Genomic DNA, 20,302 nt, shown 5'->3' with positions numbered 1-20,302 from the left:
ATTATCCATGGCAGGACTATACTTTCCCATGCTCTCTAGTACTGACAAAAGGAATTAGATGAGTGAACAAAAAATATTTAAATATTCTCTGCAGAATAGATCTCTAAACTCTGAAGAACTAGCTGTTTGGTGCTATTGTGCCCCCTAAGCTGCTCCCATCCTGAACAGTAGCAAGCTGGTGGCATAAGACTTGGGTGCACCTGTATTTCAGGGTCAGCAGGGTTTGATATAAACAGCCTCACTTGTGAGTACAGATAGCCTTCTCTTTTCTCCCAGCTCCCTGCTTGCTGCCATGAGTACCTCTGAAGTTGCTGCCAGCCCTAGTGTTGTGGCAGATCTGGTAGACCTGCTGGACCCTGACAGTCCAGTCCAGTGCTATTCACGAACACAGTGCTCTCATTGCTCCAAGTTTGTCCCCTGGGCAAGCAGTGTACCTAAGCTCTGTGGAAGCCTAACCTTTGGTATCAGCCTATTAAAAGACATGATTTTTTTTTAATTCGTATTGGAAGAGGCATTTAAAAGGCTAACTGCTGAAGCAGCTTCAGCACTTTGCTCTGTGGTGCAATACACATGTGTTACTAAATATTTACAAATACACTTGGTAGCTATGTCTAAATTCATTTAAATATAATCAGTTTACTGGATGTGGCAAGAGCAAATTTAATTTTTTATTGACCATGAATAGACAATAAAGGCTGTTACCCATCTAGTTCATGTGCCTGAAATGGGAAGGTGAAAAATTTAGGACCATTTGCAGAGGTCTGTAGATTACTCCCAGATGTTAAACTGACTATATCTTTGCAGGATTACGAAATGATACTGAGCCAAGTGACTTCTTTTCCCTGTGGACAGTATCTTAGTGTCACATTAAAAGGCTGTCTTCACACCTTGCTGTGACCAATGGCAGCACCTGCCTATCACTTGTGCCACATACATGTGAAATAGAAGGTCTCTAAAATTGAGTCAGACCCTTTAAGCCAGAAGCTATGGGTATGGTATTAGATTGGAAGAAAAATAGCTCTGAATTTTTTAAAGTATCTTTGGGTCCCCTATCACCTCTGAAATGATCAATTTCTCTTTTCTACGGCAGAAATTCAGACTTTCTATATTCTACCTCATTTGACTTTCAGCCCTGCAAACTCCCCATTCACCTATTAGCAACAGCCAAATATTGGCTTAGATGCGTATTTGTCACTATCACTGCTAAAGAGTGCTTCAGAGATGACAGTAGTGTTTCCAAATGATACACCTCAGTGAAATCACAAAGCAATGCAAAGAATGGCTCTGTAATCATTGCTAATCAGGTTGAAAAGCCCAGAAACTCCATCTAATGCATCCTGTACAAATTTATCCTAGAGCCAACTTCTACTGTTTTATAAATCCTCTATAACAGTTTTTTTTAAAAAAAACAAGCTTCAGGCACACAAAACATTTTCTTTCAAGAAATATGTGCTCTCCTTATTGAAGTTTTTGAGGCTTGCTGTGGGTTCAAGAGCTTTTTATCCTTCTGAAGTATGTTACTTTTTAAAATGGTTACAAAGCTAAACCAGCAGGCTTCTGTTATGCTTATCATGGAATCAGAGAATAGTTTGGGTTGGAAGGGACCTTAAAGACCATCTAGTCCCAACCCCCCTGCCATGGGCAGGGACACCTTCCACTAGACCAGGTTGCTCAAAGCCCCGTCCAACCTGGCCTTGAACACTGCCAGGGAGGGGGCAGACACAGCTTCTCTGGGCAACCTGTGCCAGTGTCTCACCACCCTCACAGGAAAGAATTTCTTCCTTACATCTAATCTAAATCTACCCTCTTTCAGTTTTAAACCATTACTTCTTGTGCTATCACTACATGTCCTTGTAAAAAGTCCCTGCCCATCTTTCCTGTAGGCCCTCTTGAAGTATTGAAAGGGCATGATAATGTCCCCCTGGTGCCTTTTCTTCTCCAGGCTGAACCACCCCAACTCTCTCTGTCTGTCCTCATAGTGGAGGTGCTCCAGCACCCTGATCATCTTTGTGGCCTCCTCTGGACCCACTTGAGCAGGTCCATGTCCTTCTTATGTTGGGAGCCCCAGAACTGGACTCAGTACTCCAGGTGGGGTCTCACGTCAGCTGGGTAGAGGGGAAGAATCACCTCCTTTGACCTGCTGGCCACACTTCTCTTGATGCAACTCAGGACACAGTTGGCTTTCCGGACTGCAAGCATACATTGCTGGCTTGTAATCAGTTTTCCATCTGCTGTTGCTCCAAGTCCTCCTCTGCAGGGCTGCTTTCAATCCACTCATTGCCCAGCCTGTATTTGTGCATGGGATTGCCTCAACCCGTGTGCAGGACATTACACTTGGTTTGTTGATTTTTTTTTTTGTTTACAATACTTGTTTAATATGATCTTAATTTAAACTGTCTTCCTGATAAGCAATCCTGTGTTTGAGCTCTTTCATTACCTCAGACTTTTCAAAGTGCATCATAACAGCTTCCGTTTAAGACCATTTTTTCAAAATTTTCGAGATGCCTTCTCCACCTTTGTTCTCTGATTTTTCTATCATGCAGTGAATTTATTTAGGAGACTTAAACTGAATGAGTTTCACAGACTTCTTCACAGGTTTCACCACTAGGAAGAATAGCACACTACTACCTTTTCTGTAGCTACTTGAAGAGTGATGCAAGGTGTATAAAATAAAGGCACATTGATGCTGCAGTGTTCTTCTGGCAGTGGTTTGTGACTTGTCTGTTACCCTAGTAGTGGCCAGTGCAAGTAATCCTGAATATTGGCGTGTCAGACCTTTGCATTGCTTGTCAATCTCCCTCCTGAATTTCATGGGGTGGTAGCAGAGACAACAATATTAATATGTAATTTTTGCATACTCTTTTTTTATTGTTTAATAATGGACATGAATTGCAGAAAAGTGATTATAGCCCATAGCTATCTGTAGCTGAGGAAGTCTCCTTTCCTCACTGAAGGTTTTGTTGTCTTCAGCTAGGCCTGTTGCTGCTTTTCCTGAGCAAAACTTAATTTTAGTAAACCCGCAGCAGTAAATACTTTGAGGCATCACTTCTAATTATTTCACAATGGCAAGTATAGGTCAGATCTAGCAAGGAAGCCTGTTAGTCAACCAAAGTAATAAACTGAAAATTGACCCATAAACATGACTGACAGTTCCTCTTTGGATTAGAAAAGAGAGCAGAATAGCTTGAGAGGAGTTATGGAGAAATATCAGTTTGATTTATGGGCAGTAAGATTGCTGTGGACTGTATACGAACATGGATCTTAAATAAGAGCTACTACTTCTTGTTTGAAGTGAATCTTTAATGCCAGTGTAAACTTTGCAGAGAAAAATAAGTAAACACTATCAATCTGAGTAAAAAAGAGCTGGGAGTAGAAGTGTAAAATCAACCAAAGAAATTGGGATCAAAAGTTGCTCTCTTGCCCTATATTGTTTTTATGTTAAGATTCATTTTTGTCTTTGAATTCAAAAAGATGCAGAGAGAATTGATGGTTAATCTACATAACCAGGCTCATTTTGTAAGGTTAGCACAGCCAAAACCTTGAAATCTGTATGATGCAGGGGTCTAACACACCTGTGAAGTCAGAGGATTCACTCTGAAGCCATGAACTCTAGTATTAGGCTATCTGGGTATTGTCTAATGCTTCTTAGAACAGTTTAGGGATCTTTTGCCAGTGTCTCCTGTGGGAGTTTGTGAGTGGCAAACTCGTCAAAACCAGAATGTTTATCATTTCAGTCAAAACATTCTTTGGGTTTCTCAGCTCTGGGAAGAGTCACGGAGGAAACAGATGAGCAAGTTTTCACTCTTCCTGTCTTGATTTGAAGCAGTCTACTCTGAATATATTCTCCCTTCATATACAATTGATTTTTTTTCTTTTTAGAAAATCCATAAGATCTCACATTCACTGGGACAAGACCATAGTTGGAAATACTTAAATTGTTGATGGAACAAAAATGTTGTTTGAGTAGGCCTGGAACAGAAAAATGACAGCAAACTTATAAAGGAAAAGATAAACTCCAGCCGTATACAAGGTTGTTCCCTTCAAAATTCTGGGAAGAAAAATTAATTTGATGATGCCAAAATGAGGCCTACAAGACTAAGGAGATTTCATAAGGTGAATATTAGTTTAGTATTCAATACTGAGCTGAGGTTCACATGTTCTGTCCCATTCTTGGGGTTCAAGTCCAAGGGATGTTCGGAACAGCTAGAGTCAATGAAGCAAAGTGCTACAAAGCCAAGAGTGTTTATTACCTGTACTTTAGTTGCAGGCATGGCGTTTTGAACTTGCATCTTGGAAGGGGAAAAGAAAAACAAAAAATCCTGGGTTTGATCTGCTTTTGTATGATGTCTTATTAAAAATCCTTAAGGAATGTTCATCTTCTGTATATGATGATGTATTTAGTCTTGGAGCAAGTGCCGCAACTAGCTGCCTGATAGCCTGGTACAAGTCAATACAGCTTCTTACTTAGGAAGGTAAAATCTTTTCAGTTACTTAAGTATGCATGTTCTAAGGCAATCCCCTAGTCACCCATAAGAACATCAATTAAAAAACAAATCCAAATCCTAGAACAACAGAGGACCAAGAACTTCCAGATCTATCTTTCAAACCTGTGGCTGGTTTTGCAAGTCAGTTCTGATTCTGCAGCTACAAAAACCCCCAGATTTTTTGTGATGTAAAATGCCTTAACTCCATTTTAACTGCAGAGAGTATAATTTTCTCTGAGAAGCTGTGGATAGCTATACTGCTCTTAGGAGCATTTGGAAAGGACACTTACAGAGGAATGGGTCACAGAGGCTTGATTCAGTTAGGCTAGCTCTAACTCTTTAAGATTAACTTCCTAATCAAATGTGATTACATATTTTGAGACAAAGTTCTAGGGTTGCATTTGAAGGACACTTTTTCCTAGCAATATTTTCCTTTCCCCTGTGTCTAATATATTCTCTCAGCTGAATAAAGTAGACTTTCTATAGACTTATTGTCTTCTTGTCTCTGTACCTCATCCTCAATTCCATGTAACATATAGATACTCTTCCTTACTAATATTATAAAGTAGAACTGAGGAGAGATTGACAATTGTATTCTCTTTAGATGACAAAAACATAGCAGAATATTCTGACTAGTTAAAATGAAAGAATGAGGATAATTAATTTTCAGAAGTTATGCCACTTCACTTAACTGAGAGCATAGAAATAAACAACCTAGCATCTACCCAAGAAGTTTGTTTAACCAGAATGCATCTGAGGGAATTTAAGACAAATGAAGCTTAATGGCAAGTGCTGCTGATTTGTAGGTGTAGTAATTCCATTTAACTGGATTTTTTTTTCAGCTGATTTAGTGGTGCTCAGGTCTTTATCAGTCTCATTACTTACTCCCTGCCCTGCTAAAGCAATGCACTCTTTCATCCTACCTGTAGCTCATAAATGCAGTAATTTAATTGTCAGTTCTCTGTCTGTGGTTGATAGCTGGTTTATTTTCCATGATTATGCAGTTAATCAATCTGTGTATAAAATGCAGATTAATCAAGACTTTGTAGTCTTCTGTAACTGCTTTCCTTTCTATAATTGCTTTAAATAGGTTGTTTTATCCCTTCTACTGTCTTTTGAAGGGAAGGGCAGTCATTTGAACCCTGCATGGAGATTAACAGCCTTGTGCAGTCATGGTATTCTTAAGGATATAGTGCATCTCCTTGCTGCTCGTTTAGGTGATTAAAAAAGAATGACATGACTTCCTTGGTGCTTTGTCTAAGCTCTGAAGCAGATGTAAAAATGTTGTAGTTTCTTTAAAACTCTAAGTGAAATTATCAACTTTGGTCAAATTAGGACTTACTTGAAGGCTTTTCAGTAGAAGTACAAATCACCATCAAAGATAAATGCTGTTTGAATGTGAATTCTTTAAAATTTATTAGATGTAATAATAGGTTATAGTTACTGCTTTACAATCAGCATGCCAACACTGAATATCTCAGGCTTATTTTCCATAAGCTCCTTTTGTGTAGCATGTGAAAACTGGTTGTGGTATAAGTTCAGCAAACTATTTCGGAAGAAGCGACCTAGGCTAAATTTTCACACATTACTTAGTTAAGACAAATGACCACACTAAGTCTTCCAATTGTTTTCTACTACTATAGTATGTAGTTGTGAATATGTACTCTTCTTATGCTGTAAAGATGACTTCCCATGATGAGATCACTGAGATCAAACACATCTCCAGTTTCTGAGCCTTGTGCTTTTTGTACAAAGGTCTACTCATACAACTTAGCTTGTAAGGTCTTTTTTTTGGATAGTGCCTGTCATTGAAAGTTTATGCTAAAATCCTTCATTGATTTATTGGAATAAAACAGGAAGAACCAGCTTTAAATTTAATGTTGGAATGTTTTTCATTCAGGGACCTACTGAGTTGTCAGAGTCAATCTGTTCTATTATAGGTTTGATTTCTGTAAAGCTGTGGTGGAGTTCAGACAGGTTTTTCTAGACATCTGTACGCTACAGTGTTAAGTTCCTGGCTTAGCTGAGACCCCCACCACTGGTATTGGCAAGCGATGGCTCTCTGAGGCTCATGATAGCTCCTTGACTGCTTGGACTTTTAGGACCCTGGCTGTCAAACTAATTTGCCTCAGAGCCCTTGCAAAGAAGCTTTTGGGGTGCCCATTTTGATTCTAAACTGAAAAGAAATCAGGTGTTGATGTATGCAAGTCTTATGGGTTGCCTCCTGCCAGTTCTGCTCAAAATGGAGGCATAAAGTTAATAAATGCAAGTGAACCTGGTGGTTGTAGAGATATAGGCAGAAAAGAGCAATTTATCTTTATTGGACTTAAATGGAAGGGCAGACACGTGAAGGAATACCCAAAAGTTGTTTCAGATAGCAGAAGCTACGAGAGGAGCAGACACTGGACCTGTTAGCTGGAGACAAGGTGTTGAGGATGGAAGTTCAATGATAGAAGAAAAAGTGGAAGGATGGCTTCAATCCTTTAAAAAAAAAATAATTCACAAGCACTGACTTACATTATTAGCAAATAGCGTGCAAAACTGGGTTTAAAGAAATTAAGCTGTTTCTGAGTTTCAAAAACAAGGTGTCAAAACTCATGTCCGATTCTATGACTTTAAAACATTGAGGGGTTTTTTCTAGCTCAATTTAATGTTAAGAAAAGAAAGAACCCTTCTGGCTGTGGCCATGTTATGCCAACCATCAGCCAGGAGTAAAGTTTTACAGCTGACTTATAAACCCCTGAGAGATGGGTTTTCTAATGGAAATACTGACAGCTTCTTAACTTGAGCAACACTAGCAGGCGCCGTTATAATAAATGAGACCGAGAGACACATGATACAGGCCCACAAGGTAATTAATGGCTAGAGTAAAATAAAATATAGACGCAACATCCCACAGAGAGCATGACTCAATGGAGCAAACTTGTAATAAAGCACAAAGAATGTCTGTTTAGTAAAGAGCTGTGTGAAACTGCTTGTAAAATAAATCATGAGCTAGTGCTAGAGCTAGCTGAGCTCTCTGTATGTTTCTTTTAAATTAGAGGATTAAAAAACTCCCCTCAACACTAAAAAGCCATTTTTGGCAATGCAGAATCGCAGCGTATAATGAAATGAGAAGCAATGAAATGCAAAGTGCACCTATGCAAACAAGCTCTTAACTCACTTCTCAATAGAAATATAGCAGAGAGAAGTTAAGACTGCACCTACTACCTAATCTTACTTTTTAATCAAGTAACTCTCTGACTAGCTGTTGTTCTGATTCAAACCCAATTGTCTTCTCATTTGGAATGCTTGATTTCAGCCTTGTAACATGTCATGCGTCAAAGCAGGCATCAAAATAGTTCTTATTCCTCAATTTCCTCACTTGTTTAAGATGTTAAGCTTGCTTTAAAAAAACCAAACCAAACCTCTTTTGTTGTTTCTTACAGTGCTTCCACTGATTTAGGATAAGTTTCCACTTGTAGATAAGCTGTTCTTTTTGGTTTATGCACAGCTATGTCTGCTCATAGCTTATTATTGTTGATTTATCATATGTTGATGTTGCTAAGGCAGAAAAGTAAGTTGCTTCAGATTCATAAGCCAAATGAGTTAGACACCACAATGAACACATTCCTAACAACTAACTCTGCAAAACTTGGAAGGGAACAGACTTACGGCTGATGTTGAACTAAGGTGCAAGCATATGCTATGTCACTGCTACTTTAATCTTTACAAAGAGTTAGTGTTGGTAAGCCTCAATCCTGTGTTCCTTGAGTTATGAGTAAAAATACTTGACAACTGATAAAATTAAACTTCTGTGACTTCCATCACTTGCTAATTAGCGTGTAAGAATGTCAAAGTCTGTTATTTAAAACTGATGACTTTGAAGTAGAAATACAGCAGTACTACAATATCAAAGTTGACTACTTTAGATGCAAATGATGTAAAGCACACAAATAGAAATGTCTTATCCAAATAATTTTTTGTAATTTTCTGTTTCTGCTTTGTTTTGTTTTCTGCATCCTAATAGGGAAAAATTGGAAATGGCTTTCTAGTTTCTTATGCTGCAAAACTGCTGGCACTTTTCAACATTTGTATTTATCTCAATTGTGGAACAGTGATCCATTTAGTTTCAAGCTTTGTGTAACAGGGATATACTACACACATCATCTTCATGGCATACTGTTGGAGCCTAAAATGCTACCCTTACATCATCTACACTTTAAAAGTTACTGAAGAAGGTTGTTTATTTTCTAGCTTTAAGCAGTCTACTAGTTAATTTTGCCATAGTTTCAATTCCTTGTCCTTCTCAGGAGGCAAGATGCCTTGAACTCAGAACTGTATTATTTTCCTGGTATTGTGGTGATACTTCTATTAATATTCTGCATGTGGAACGTAGCCAGTCACAATAAGTAGCTTTATACAAGTGGCACCAGCTTCAAAAAAACCTCTTAGAAATCTAGAATGCTCTTGTGCTATTTGAAGCCTAAACTGCAACAAGTAATCCTGGAAGACCCCCTGGAAGACTACCCTTGTCAGAAAACTGGGGGCTCCAAGAAATGAACTCTGGCAAGTTGCACCAGGTGACTTTGAAGATATCGTTGCCTTTCACTTTGCTTTGACTCTGAGATGTGGGTGGTTGCTATAAATGTTTTCTCAGCTGCTACAGTCACATGAGGTTTACTCTGGAGGTATGTTAAGTGTGTAAATGTTAGCTGAAGTGCAGTATGGGCCCTGAATCTTCCTTATTGTGTTTATAGGATCTTGGACCCTGGCTAGATTATGGACTATGAAGGATTTTGCAGTGCTGAGTAGGACAATACTGATGTCCTTTAAATGTGGACCATCCTCCTTCCAAAACCCCTATTTCTCTTGTACTTGAGGAAAAATAATTTGCAAATCATTATTTTTAATTAAAAAAAATCACCTATTTGCATAGACAGAAATCTTTTATGCCTCCCACTTGTACTGTGTAAGAGTAAATTGCTTATCTGCTCTTTGGAGTTTCTCTCTTAGATTTATAACACTAAGTGGCTGAATCTCATTGCTTGATTTATATAGAGGCTGCAGATGAGTGCCCGTGTATTGCTGATTTAAACTAGATCTGTTACCTAAATCTTGACTGTGCATACAGAGAGTCAGGAATTAAATTTGGTACACTTGACACTTTTCTGAGTATCAATAAGAGAACTGAGATGTAAAGGGACAGTGGCTTTTTATCATTATGGATTTTAAAATCCATTTGTATCTTAGATCTATGTGGTGATTGGGAAATTTATTAATAGCAGATAAGGTTCCACAGTCATTACTTTGGAAATTGTAAGAAATTTGCAGTGTTTGTACTTGATAATGACACAGTAGAATCAGAAGCTTAATTACTCATGCTGGGTTTTTTAATATTGCAAAAACAGGGCTTTAACCATAGCATTTGAACTTTGCATGTTTTGTTCTGCCTTATGAAAACTGAAACCTGATTTCTGATAAATTTTGCTCACAGGAAATACTTAGAAATGAAGAATGTATAAATAAGAAAGGCTAACAGCCATGGCTAGTGATTGAAATATCAGACAATAGCACTGTGGAGAAAATATCCCTAGCCATTTTTGTCACCCCCATTGCAGTATCTGCATCTTTCAATGAATTCATATGAAGATTATCATGGTTTGACTGCAGTCTGAAGTGTGAGAAGTCTACTAAAATCACTTTTGTTTCCTCAAAAAGCATTTAAATTCAGATTTAAAAAGGCCCACTGGTCAAAAAGGCCTTTTGAAACCCTGAGTCAAAGAATCACCTATTTCACCCCAGTGGGGGGAAAAATGCAGCTTTATCCTTTACTTTTAAAGGACAGTCCAATTCTCTTACAGTTGCCTTGCATCAGGGAACCAATGCCTGTCTTCCTTTGCTAGGATAAAGTCAGAATTGAGAGAATTGCATAGGTCATGTCCATCATCTACATGTATTTGTGCTGTGAGTGAATGCCTGTAGAAAAGGGGCAATTCTGTGATGATGGTGAGAAAATATACTGTGTGCTGTGTCTCTTTTGCAATTTTCTCATTCTGTGAGAAGGTGTTTTTGTTTGGGTTTTTTTTTTACCTTGCAGAGACCATTGGTCTAAAATTGCTGTGGTGAGGCAGGTCTGTAGCCAGTCAGCTAGTTCTGCTCATACATGCTGCTCTCTTTCAAAGCCCACTCCTGTCACTTCTGTATTCCTTCTCAAATTTGAATTTGGCTATTTAAAAAATGTCCTGAGGAATGACTAATTCTGTTTGAATGTACAGACTTGATTTGCAACTATATGGGAGATCTTTGAAGATATACTGTATCCATTCACAGTATTAATTCGGATATGTTTCTGTTGATAAGTGTTCTACTGGGGTAACTTTATTTCTTAATTATTTTCCTAATGACCTATTTTTTAATCTCCTTTCCTGTTTCTAGTCAGGAATCACTTCCTTAGATAGGGTGCACTTGGTGTAGAGGATTTTATGTAAAAGTGGAGTACCAACCTATCTCTAGTTCCAGGTAGAGTTGAAAGTGTCTACTCAATCCATGGTTGAAACTTTGCTTTACTGAGATGGCATGGAGAGCACTTAGCCTGGGTCCAAGTTTGGTCCTGTGCCCTGTTTTATCTGGCAGCATATCCTGAGCTTGAGCTACAGTATCCTTAGCCAAAGGGTCCAAATCATGTTATAGTTCTAGGGTCAAGGGTCAGGCAGCATACTAGGGTGAGGTGGACCTTGGTCTCCAAGGGGTGCATGCAATAGTAAATACAGGGGTGAAGTCCCCTGCATGACAGAGGCTAGGAGCTAACAAGTAAGATGCAGCTGATGGACAAGTCAGGATCCCAGGTGCTGCTTGCACTGCATGTGTGGCTGTGGTCTAATTGTCAAAATTAGTGATTAGTTGTCCAAATGTTTTAGTCCTTACACCCTGAAATCGTTAGCCAAGTGTTAATTTAATTCACTTATTGCATACCTATGTTTCAGTGCACAGAATATGCCACCAATGGGTTGACAGTTATAGAGAAATTGATGGCATTTCAAATATATATTTATTGATGTTTTAAGTCACCATATTAAGCAAGCTCATGTTTCAGGTGTCACCTGAACATTAGCCACACATCAGTTTTGAGTACCTGCAGAATACAGGAATCCTGGGGGGACCAAACATGCTTCCTTATTGAAATTGATATTAAAACTGCCAAAAGATTTGTGGCTAATACACTGACAACCAAACTTCTGAGACACACAGCTTAAAGAGTGGTCCCTTGGAAGTTAAAGACAGAGCCCCAGTCTGCTTCAAGTCATGTCTGAAGTTCATGATTTAATTCTTGGAGACTCTCACTGTGTGGGAAGAGAGGAAATACCCCTGAAACTGGAGTCTTGCTGACCTTGCTGCTGGTGGTGTGCATTAAGGGAGGCTGTCTTTGCACCCTTGTTGGAGATCTGGGTGTGTTTTTGTGTGTAGACCTCTGGGGAATTTACAGATCCATTATTTGGTGCTCTTATCAACTGGGAGGTAACTGTTTCAGGTGGGTAGGCTGATGTGTGACCTGAAGATAGATTTGCACCTTTCTTTTTTATTTTGTAGTGTTCTTTAAAACAACAATAAAACCACTGATATCCACTTAAGACTTTTTTTCCTGATGCTCATCTCTAGATTTGCAGTAAATATATATGACACATGATTCATAGTGTTGAATACAAGTAGTAAACTGAGAGGAAGAAAGAATAGGTTTCTAATCCTGGGTACCAACATCTTAAAACGAAAGCAAAGTCATTCTGGAGAATAGCTAATCCATTTTTCCGGTAAATATAGCAAATCTGGTAATCACAGTCCATCATGATAGACTGTGGATCAGGTTTAACATAGAAACTCTGAGAATAATTCCAATGTTGATTTTAAAAAAATAAAAATTAAAAACCTCTCTGGGGCATTCTGGACCTGAGATGGGGTTATTAAATAACATGTGGAATAAAATATGAAAGTTGCCTTTCCTCTTTGATATTGTTCAGTATTCAATACTTAAAGCAATTTTGATCTATCAATATATAAAATTAAACACTTTTGTTCATATGTGACTCTTTCTTTCACTGAAAAAAGTTGTTCTAGCACAAAAATGAGAGTAATTCTAAAGGAACAATTTCCTTTATGGTTACTAAATGAATGGAAAAATCTTCAAAGAAAAATAAGTGTCCAAAGCAGTGAGGGAGAATGTGAACATCACCAAAACTGTTGTGATCCACAGAACAGTTGTGAAGATGATCAGCAACACTATATAACCCACTGTAGGTAATGCTAATAATGAGAAATGCTGAAATACTGAAATAATGCGAAATATTTCTGTGGTTTTTTACAAGTTGCTATTTATGAAACAGTATAGCTGCAGACCCTCTGTCCATGGGAATGTTTTTTTAAAACTCTTCAAAGGCATTTTCCATTTCCTTTGAATACACTCTAGACTCTCATATAATGATACCTTTTATTTCTCTCCTTTGTAGACTCTTCTGGGGTTTTGTTTGTGTTGTGTTCTCCCATGTAGTAATTTCTCTCTTTAATGACCTTCCCTTTGTGCATGTGATGAGCACATGATTTGTTTGTGCCTAATACTGCTCTGCTTTCACTCTAGAGTTTCTGTATTAACTCCACTGCATCATATATTTGATGTATGAGGTTTTTTATTTCATTCTTGAGCAGTCTACATATTTTTCTTTTATACAACATGGTCATTTTATTCCTGTTGTCACCTCAGTTCATGACTTCAGTTCATGGCTGTTTCAGTGCCTGTTCATTTTCACATTTAATTAGCAAGAGCAGAGTGGTTATCTACAGTGTTTAAATTCATAATCATTATTATTGTCATCGAAGGGGAATCTCTATTATAGTTTCTAAATACTTTATATAATGATAGAATCACGTTTGTCTTGAGAAGCAGACTGATTACAGAAATGTGGTTTAATGTAGAAAATCTTAATGGGAGGAAGACTTTCCAGTCTCTACCTATTGATAGCTAGAACCATACTGCACCAATTATTCTGTACTTCGGTGAACTACTGTAGAGTGCAGACTAAGAGCTGATAGGTCTCTAATTCTTCAGAATTTCCTTGCCATCTCTGTTTAAATAAAACAATCAACAAACCTGCGTACAAACAAGAGCCAGTATAGATTTTACTTCTCTTATGTGTATGTTGTGAGGGGGCTTTAAAGCAGTTTGAATGCAAGAATGCTATTTTTTCATTCACTTCCACTAGATCTTTAACTTCTGTTTCTCCTCATTGGCTGTGTTTACCTCAATTTATACAGTGTATTCAAATTTTTATTTTTTTCTCATTTTTTTTCTGCTATCAGTGAGAGTCAGATTTGTAGCCCATGACTACATCCTTTTAAAACTAATGGATGGATCAGAGTGCTCATTGGCCCAGCCAAATTTGAACCATGGGGCAAATCAGTCTGTGTCACTCTCTTTTCTGATGGTTTTATGCTGTGATTAAAGATAAGTGACATCTACTTCTAAGGGATTAGAAGCTATATGTTACTGAGTCTAAAGTGGTTTGCAAAGGTTTTTTGAAAAGTAGTACAGATTTTGCTGTTCTAAAGTGTACAGTTGCCTGGCAGAGATGATGGTTTTAATCCATTTTGCCATCTTCTCAAATAGAACAGGCCAATCCTTCACTCTTTAATCTTGATATCTCTCACTCTTACCTCTTTCAGTTTCTGTGCTCCTGTTAGTATCTCCATTTCACTTCTTTAGTCACCCAAAGTTTATTCTAGTAACTTTTCTTCAGTTAATTTACTTCTAGCCTTGGTGTTATACACAAAATTTATTGCTGTCGTGTCTGTGCTGATAGCTGTGGGGGATACTAGTGTTGATGTGGGGCCTCATGGTGTTTGCTGACACTGATTCCTTGGGTCAGCTAGGGTAAAACACCTAGTACATTGGATTAAAACAAAAGAAATCCTGCAGCTAGGACACTGAAGTTGCTTTTAAATGGGTGGTTCATAGTTGGTGTTCATAGATATGAGGCATTGTTTAATTGCACTCTAATGAGAGCATCAAGGCTGAGAGGAGGGAAACTATCTACACTGGGAATCAGTGTGCAGCATTTCTGAGCTCCCTGTGATCCATTCTGCAAGTTAACAGTAGCACTGGGATGCTTTAATGGGTTCCCATGGCATCGCGACACTCTTCTTGAACAGGCTGATCTGCCAAGAGGACTAGATCTGCAATTTTCTGCACCTCATATGGCCCAAAAGCCCAGGGGTATATCCTATTGGATAATGTCTGCCAAAATATCTTGTATAATTCATGGCAAGGTCAAGCAGAAACATCGTCTATACCAACTCAGGTATTTTTAAGTGTCTTCTGTTAAACCTTTCAGTGTAGAAATATGTGGGGATGGTAAGGCAGCAAGGACAAGGAACTTTCAGATGACTTTTCAGTAGTAGAAAGTAGATGAACACACCTTGCTACAATAAATAGACAGTTTAGTGAGTGTTCTCATTCCCCTTTACAAGCCTTCATATTTCTTTATTGTGGTATGTATGGCATGATATGAAAATGTGAGCCCTTCTACACCCAACAGTTGTGTTGGACTCAACCAAGGGAAGATACTCTGATAGATGAGGGATGAAGAGCAGTGTTCTGCGAATTCTGCTGGAGTATGATTAGTTTGAGTGCTTATAGCCATAACTGGGTGGAAGGAAAGGGGCTGAAAGTCTCTTGGTCTTGGCTTTAGCTGAGAAAATGGTAGCGTCTGCAAATGACCCCCTTTTCTGGGGATCCCACTGTCCAAGGTCTTCCCTAGGATATTGTAAGCCTTTTCTTCAACAGATCCAGAAGGAAAGTTGGGAGACAACAAGAAAAGGGCTAGATAAGATTAGTATTCAGGAGGGTTTTTTTTCCCATAAAACTTTGTTCTGCTTTAAGAGTACCAAAACCAAGTACATATAACAAGCTGAGTTTCCTGGATTTACTCTCACTTTTGAAACTGAATTCACTGAGGAAGTAAATGATGGTTAGGCAGATGCCTGGTTCATGGTTGGATGCTGGTTTGCTGTATGTTCTTTTTCAAGACAGATCTAAAGTTTGTAAGTAATGAGACCCAGACTATAAAAAAGATGTGATGCTGTGGCTAATGTAAACAAAAAGGGAACACTGATCATTCAGAGACCTAGGCAGGACCATGTTAACTTAAGTCTTATGAAAGCAACACTGACACTGTTAGACTTTATTCAGACTTTCCAAGTGTGACATTTGGACACTGATGGAAAAAAAAAGAAATTGCCCATTCTCCTTCCCCTCATTCCCTTTTCAAGTGACATTACCAAAGAATGACTAGTCATGCATTATGCAGCACAATTATTCTGTGGGAAATGTTCACAGACATCTAAATTAATGGAATAAGTATGTCAGCTTCCAAGTGTTAAACTCTGAGGATTTCGAAGCAGAGATACAGTAACAACAGCTGGTTTATTTAAGAATTCTAAATAAATTAATTTTTAAAAATTAAAGATGCCTACATGTAGCATCTTTTGACCAAGTTGCAAAGAAAAAATCCTCACTGCTTGTACTCTTACCCTAACATATTGCTTTTCATGCTTTCCCCAGAGTATTGAAAGAATGCTGCAGATATTCTCATTTAAGTGTTCTGTGTCCTGTCAACTAGATGAGAAAAAAGTCACTGTGGAAAGCGGTAACCACTTTTCAGAATGAAAGCTATTAAATATTTTCCTTGTCCATCATGGCAAGGTTTTTTCACCTAAGTGTTGAACATCTATAAATAATATAATTTTTCACTTTCTGGAGAGTTTGAGGAAGAAATATGTGCAACCACATTATATCAAATTTAGATTAAGTTAAAGATTTGAACTGAGTTCTGGTATTTGTCCCTTGATCTTGTAAGCAATGGTCATGTGATATGGTGAACTGATACCTAAGGCTTTATTTGCACCAGTGAAAGATTGAAGTTAATACTGATCAATGAGGGAAAACTAGGCACATCAACTGTGATTTCAGCCTGAACAGAACTGTAGAGACAGCTTCAGATTTGATATAGGTCAAATCAATATATGAAATTTAATAGTATTTGACTTTCTGCTTCTGGCTTTCATATTTCTAATCTAAATTTATTAGTTTACTTTTTTCTTGTTTTAGTTTTAAAGGTTATGTTTCATTTTACTGTTTTAAAAAAAAGGAAGATTTGGCTAACAAATCCCATCATTATCATTAGACCTCTAACTGCTTGTCTACACCAGTGAAAGGTAGATCTAAGTGCTAAAGTGATTATCTTCTCGAATTAAACAATTAGTTAATCATGTTAAAGCATACAGTCAGATAGCTTTGGGAGGTAAATTGAACCAAAGCATTTAGTAAATAGACAGAAGGTATTAATGTACTAATATAGAAGTATGCTCTGAGCTCCTCACTGTTTTATCAGGAATTATAATCACATGGGCTGAAAGGCATTGGTCAGGTGATCATAAACCAGTTCAGAAAACCAGGCAGAGAAATGGATGTGGTTTGAACCAGATGACCTTTGAGGAACTTTTCTAATCTCAGCTGGAGAGAAGTGACCTTCACTAGGTATGAAAGTTCAGATATGTACTGTAAAATCACGCTTTCAGGGAAACAGCCCAGTAGCTGGTCCTCACTTAAATGGAGAGAAGGAGAATTTTCACAAATATCTCTGGTATCTGGCTTGTAGCTCCAGTTTACAAAGCAGATGACCTTTCTGAGGTGGGTGAAGAATGAGAAATATTTATTTTTTAAATGCATACTTTTACATATTTGGATACAAACAGAAAGTTGATATCTATACTTGTATATTAATGACATTGGTTCTGTGTGTGACTGACAGGTGCCTTAAAATGCATTGCATGGACCTTAGGCAGTAGATGGGATTTAAATGCAGTAGTAATTTCTAGACACATATGTGGAGCTGACTGTGAAACTCATTAAGGTAGCTTTAACTTATAAAATGTCCTATTTGCAGTTAATATCAACTTTGTTAGCAATTACCTATTTGACCTATCTTGTGCTTCTGCCTTGATCTGATTATTTGGAACATCTACATGGTTTAAATTTTTTGTCTGTAGCAGGCTGTAGTTAAATAGACTGGGAAAACCAGCTTGTGTTCTTAGAGTGAAGAAACAAGTTTTCATATTCAGAAAAAGTCACGACAGCAAAGAATACAGGAAGCTTCCTACTTAAGGTCCATTCCCATGCCCTAGAACTCAAATAAAAGAACCCAAACAGCCTCTTTCTTCCTTCTTCCTGTTCCCAAATTTACAGGCCAGTGTCACAAGGTTTTGAATATGAATCATGATTTTTTTTTTTAGTATGTAAGAGCAGCAGTGGTACCAGAGATACATGTTCCTTTTCCATAGAAAGGCAAAATTTCCAGGTAAACTCCATACCTGCATTTCCCAGAGTGTGACAAGTCATTTGTGCCTCCATGAGTAGTTTCCTTTAAACTACCTCAGGGCAATACACCAAATAACTCTCCAGTACAGAGTTGTGGCTCAATACCAAAATTTAGTTTAAAGAATATTGGAAGGGGCTGTTAGGGGTGAAAGGAGAAGTGGACAATTAAAGATCTATCTGATTCCAACCTTGTCAAATAATTAGGCTGTGATGTTAAAAGCGCCTTGCAAGATGGAATGGGCAATCGGTCCTTCAGCTGTGTGGAAAAGAAAACGATTGCACAGCGTGGAGCAGAGGCGGGATATGATCTCTCCCATGTGGCTGATCAATCTGCCACCTCATTGCTCACTCATAAATTCACTCATTCAATGCAAAAACAATGACAATCATAGTAAAGCACCAATACTGATACAGCTACATTGGAGCCTGCTTGAGTTCACTATTGCAGTTAAAAATCCATAGTGAGGGCAAGAATCAATTTATTTGGAATTAGTGTAAGGAATTTCAGTTGTGCTTTTTTCAAAATTGTCTCTTTAAACACTGAAAGCGATTACTGTATGCTAGCTCCAAACCAGCAACGCTTTATAAGTGAATTAAAAATGTGTACTGATAACGTGGCTGTGTTGCCAGTGAGAGCTTGAAACTTTCAGAAGAAAAATAATAAAACTATCTCATAAATAACTTTATGGCACTTAAACATAGAGCAGACAGCCATATAAATAAAATAGATCAAGTGTGTGCTGCTTTGAGTTACTTAGCATTTATTGTAGTTATTTCTGTTCTTGTTATTTAGTATGTGGACCAATGATATAAAACAGTATAAAATTCAGAACGCGGTCTTGAACTCTTGCTCCAGAGCTTTCTCCAGTAGAGAAATGACACCTTTACTCAACACAGATTTTAAAATGACCTAAAACTCTGGAGGCCTTTGTACAGAGGACCTCCAGGGTGAGTACACAAGTCTGAAACAATAATGAGCTCTCTACAAGGTTGGCTGCAGGAACTTATCTGTCATTCTGACATGCTAGAAAAAATCTACTGGAAATGTTGGTGGCAAGAACATGAAATGGACTTGTTGAGATTTAAGATATCCAAAAGCAGATAAACGTGAAGACATTCCATTCATCAACCTGACAACAGGAAAATCCAGACAGAGGGAAAATATACAGCTGTCTAGCCCATGGCCCATGACTTTTTTTCCATATGCATCCCATATACATGCTTCTTGAGCCAGTTGTGCAGAACTGATATATAAGACTGGCTGTTATGTTAGGTAGTAGATTATTTTTATAATTTGATTTTATTCTTTTAGTATACCTGACCTTCTAAGCCTTGGGTTTTTTCTGTCATACAGCACTGGAATCAGCAGGACATGGTACCTAAGGAAGAGTGAAAAACAAGAGGGCTTGTGCGTGTGGCAGGTGATTCCTAAATACCTAAGCGTGCTGCAAATAGATTTTTATTCTTGTCATTGTACTCAATAACGCAAAACCTTTCTCTGCTTGTTTATTACTCTGAGGTCCTGGGCTTAGCTGGAGGTCACACAAGCATTTATTAGTATGAACACAATATATTTGGACAGGTAGGTGAAATACCATAGGCTGAACCATCAATGAAATTTGCACAGTGACTTTATCACCTGTCTGTGTAATGTATACTATTTTAGATCACCTCCTTGCTACAGTATGGCTTTTATCTTTCTGGTATTTGGCAAAAACTTCTAAGCAAACTGTGGGTGTCTTAGAAAACTTGTGTTTTCAGTCTTTTCTCTACATTAAATAAAGCATCAAACTCTTGAAGCCATAAGAAGAGTTACAACAAATAACTTGCATTAGTCTATTATTCTGTCAGCAATGTATATTTAGGAGTTTCTTTCTGACTGTGTTTAAAACTTAATCCCACATTTAAACAACGTTTAGTATAATAAACATTCCTCATGCAGAGGATAAGTGCAGCCTTTAAGCCATTGGCACTTTGCTCAAATCTGTATCGAGGATTTGCTAGACACTATTGGAACTGCCTCTCTCTTCATAAGGACTTGATTGTATGCAGGAATTGAAGGTACTCATGCTTCTGTCTGGTCTCCTGAAGTGTGAATTAGTGTGATAAATACTAATGAATGATTACTAATGTGCTATATCAGCTAATAAAGAAAAGCTGTCTCATTTCATTCCATCTGGAAGCCATAATCTTTGGGAGTGATATTACCAACATCAATTTATGCATCCGTGCCTTCACATTCTGTAACTTTTCTTGCAGGAAAGTAGTAAATAATCATATTTTACTACCACAACCTATGTTTGGAATACCATCCATGAGTGTGTTCAAAACAGCAGTCAATGTGAAATGCAGAGGCTTAATGGAAGGAGTTCAGTGATCACCTACTGTTACTGTAGCCTTTCTGTGTCTTTTGGGA

The sequence above is a fragment of the Strix uralensis genome, chromosome 4, assembly GCF_047716275.1.
Source record: "Strix uralensis isolate ZFMK-TIS-50842 chromosome 4, bStrUra1, whole genome shotgun sequence".
Taxonomy (NCBI): Eukaryota; Metazoa; Chordata; class Aves; order Strigiformes; family Strigidae; genus Strix; species Strix uralensis.
Note: the sequence above shows the minus strand (reverse complement) of the source record.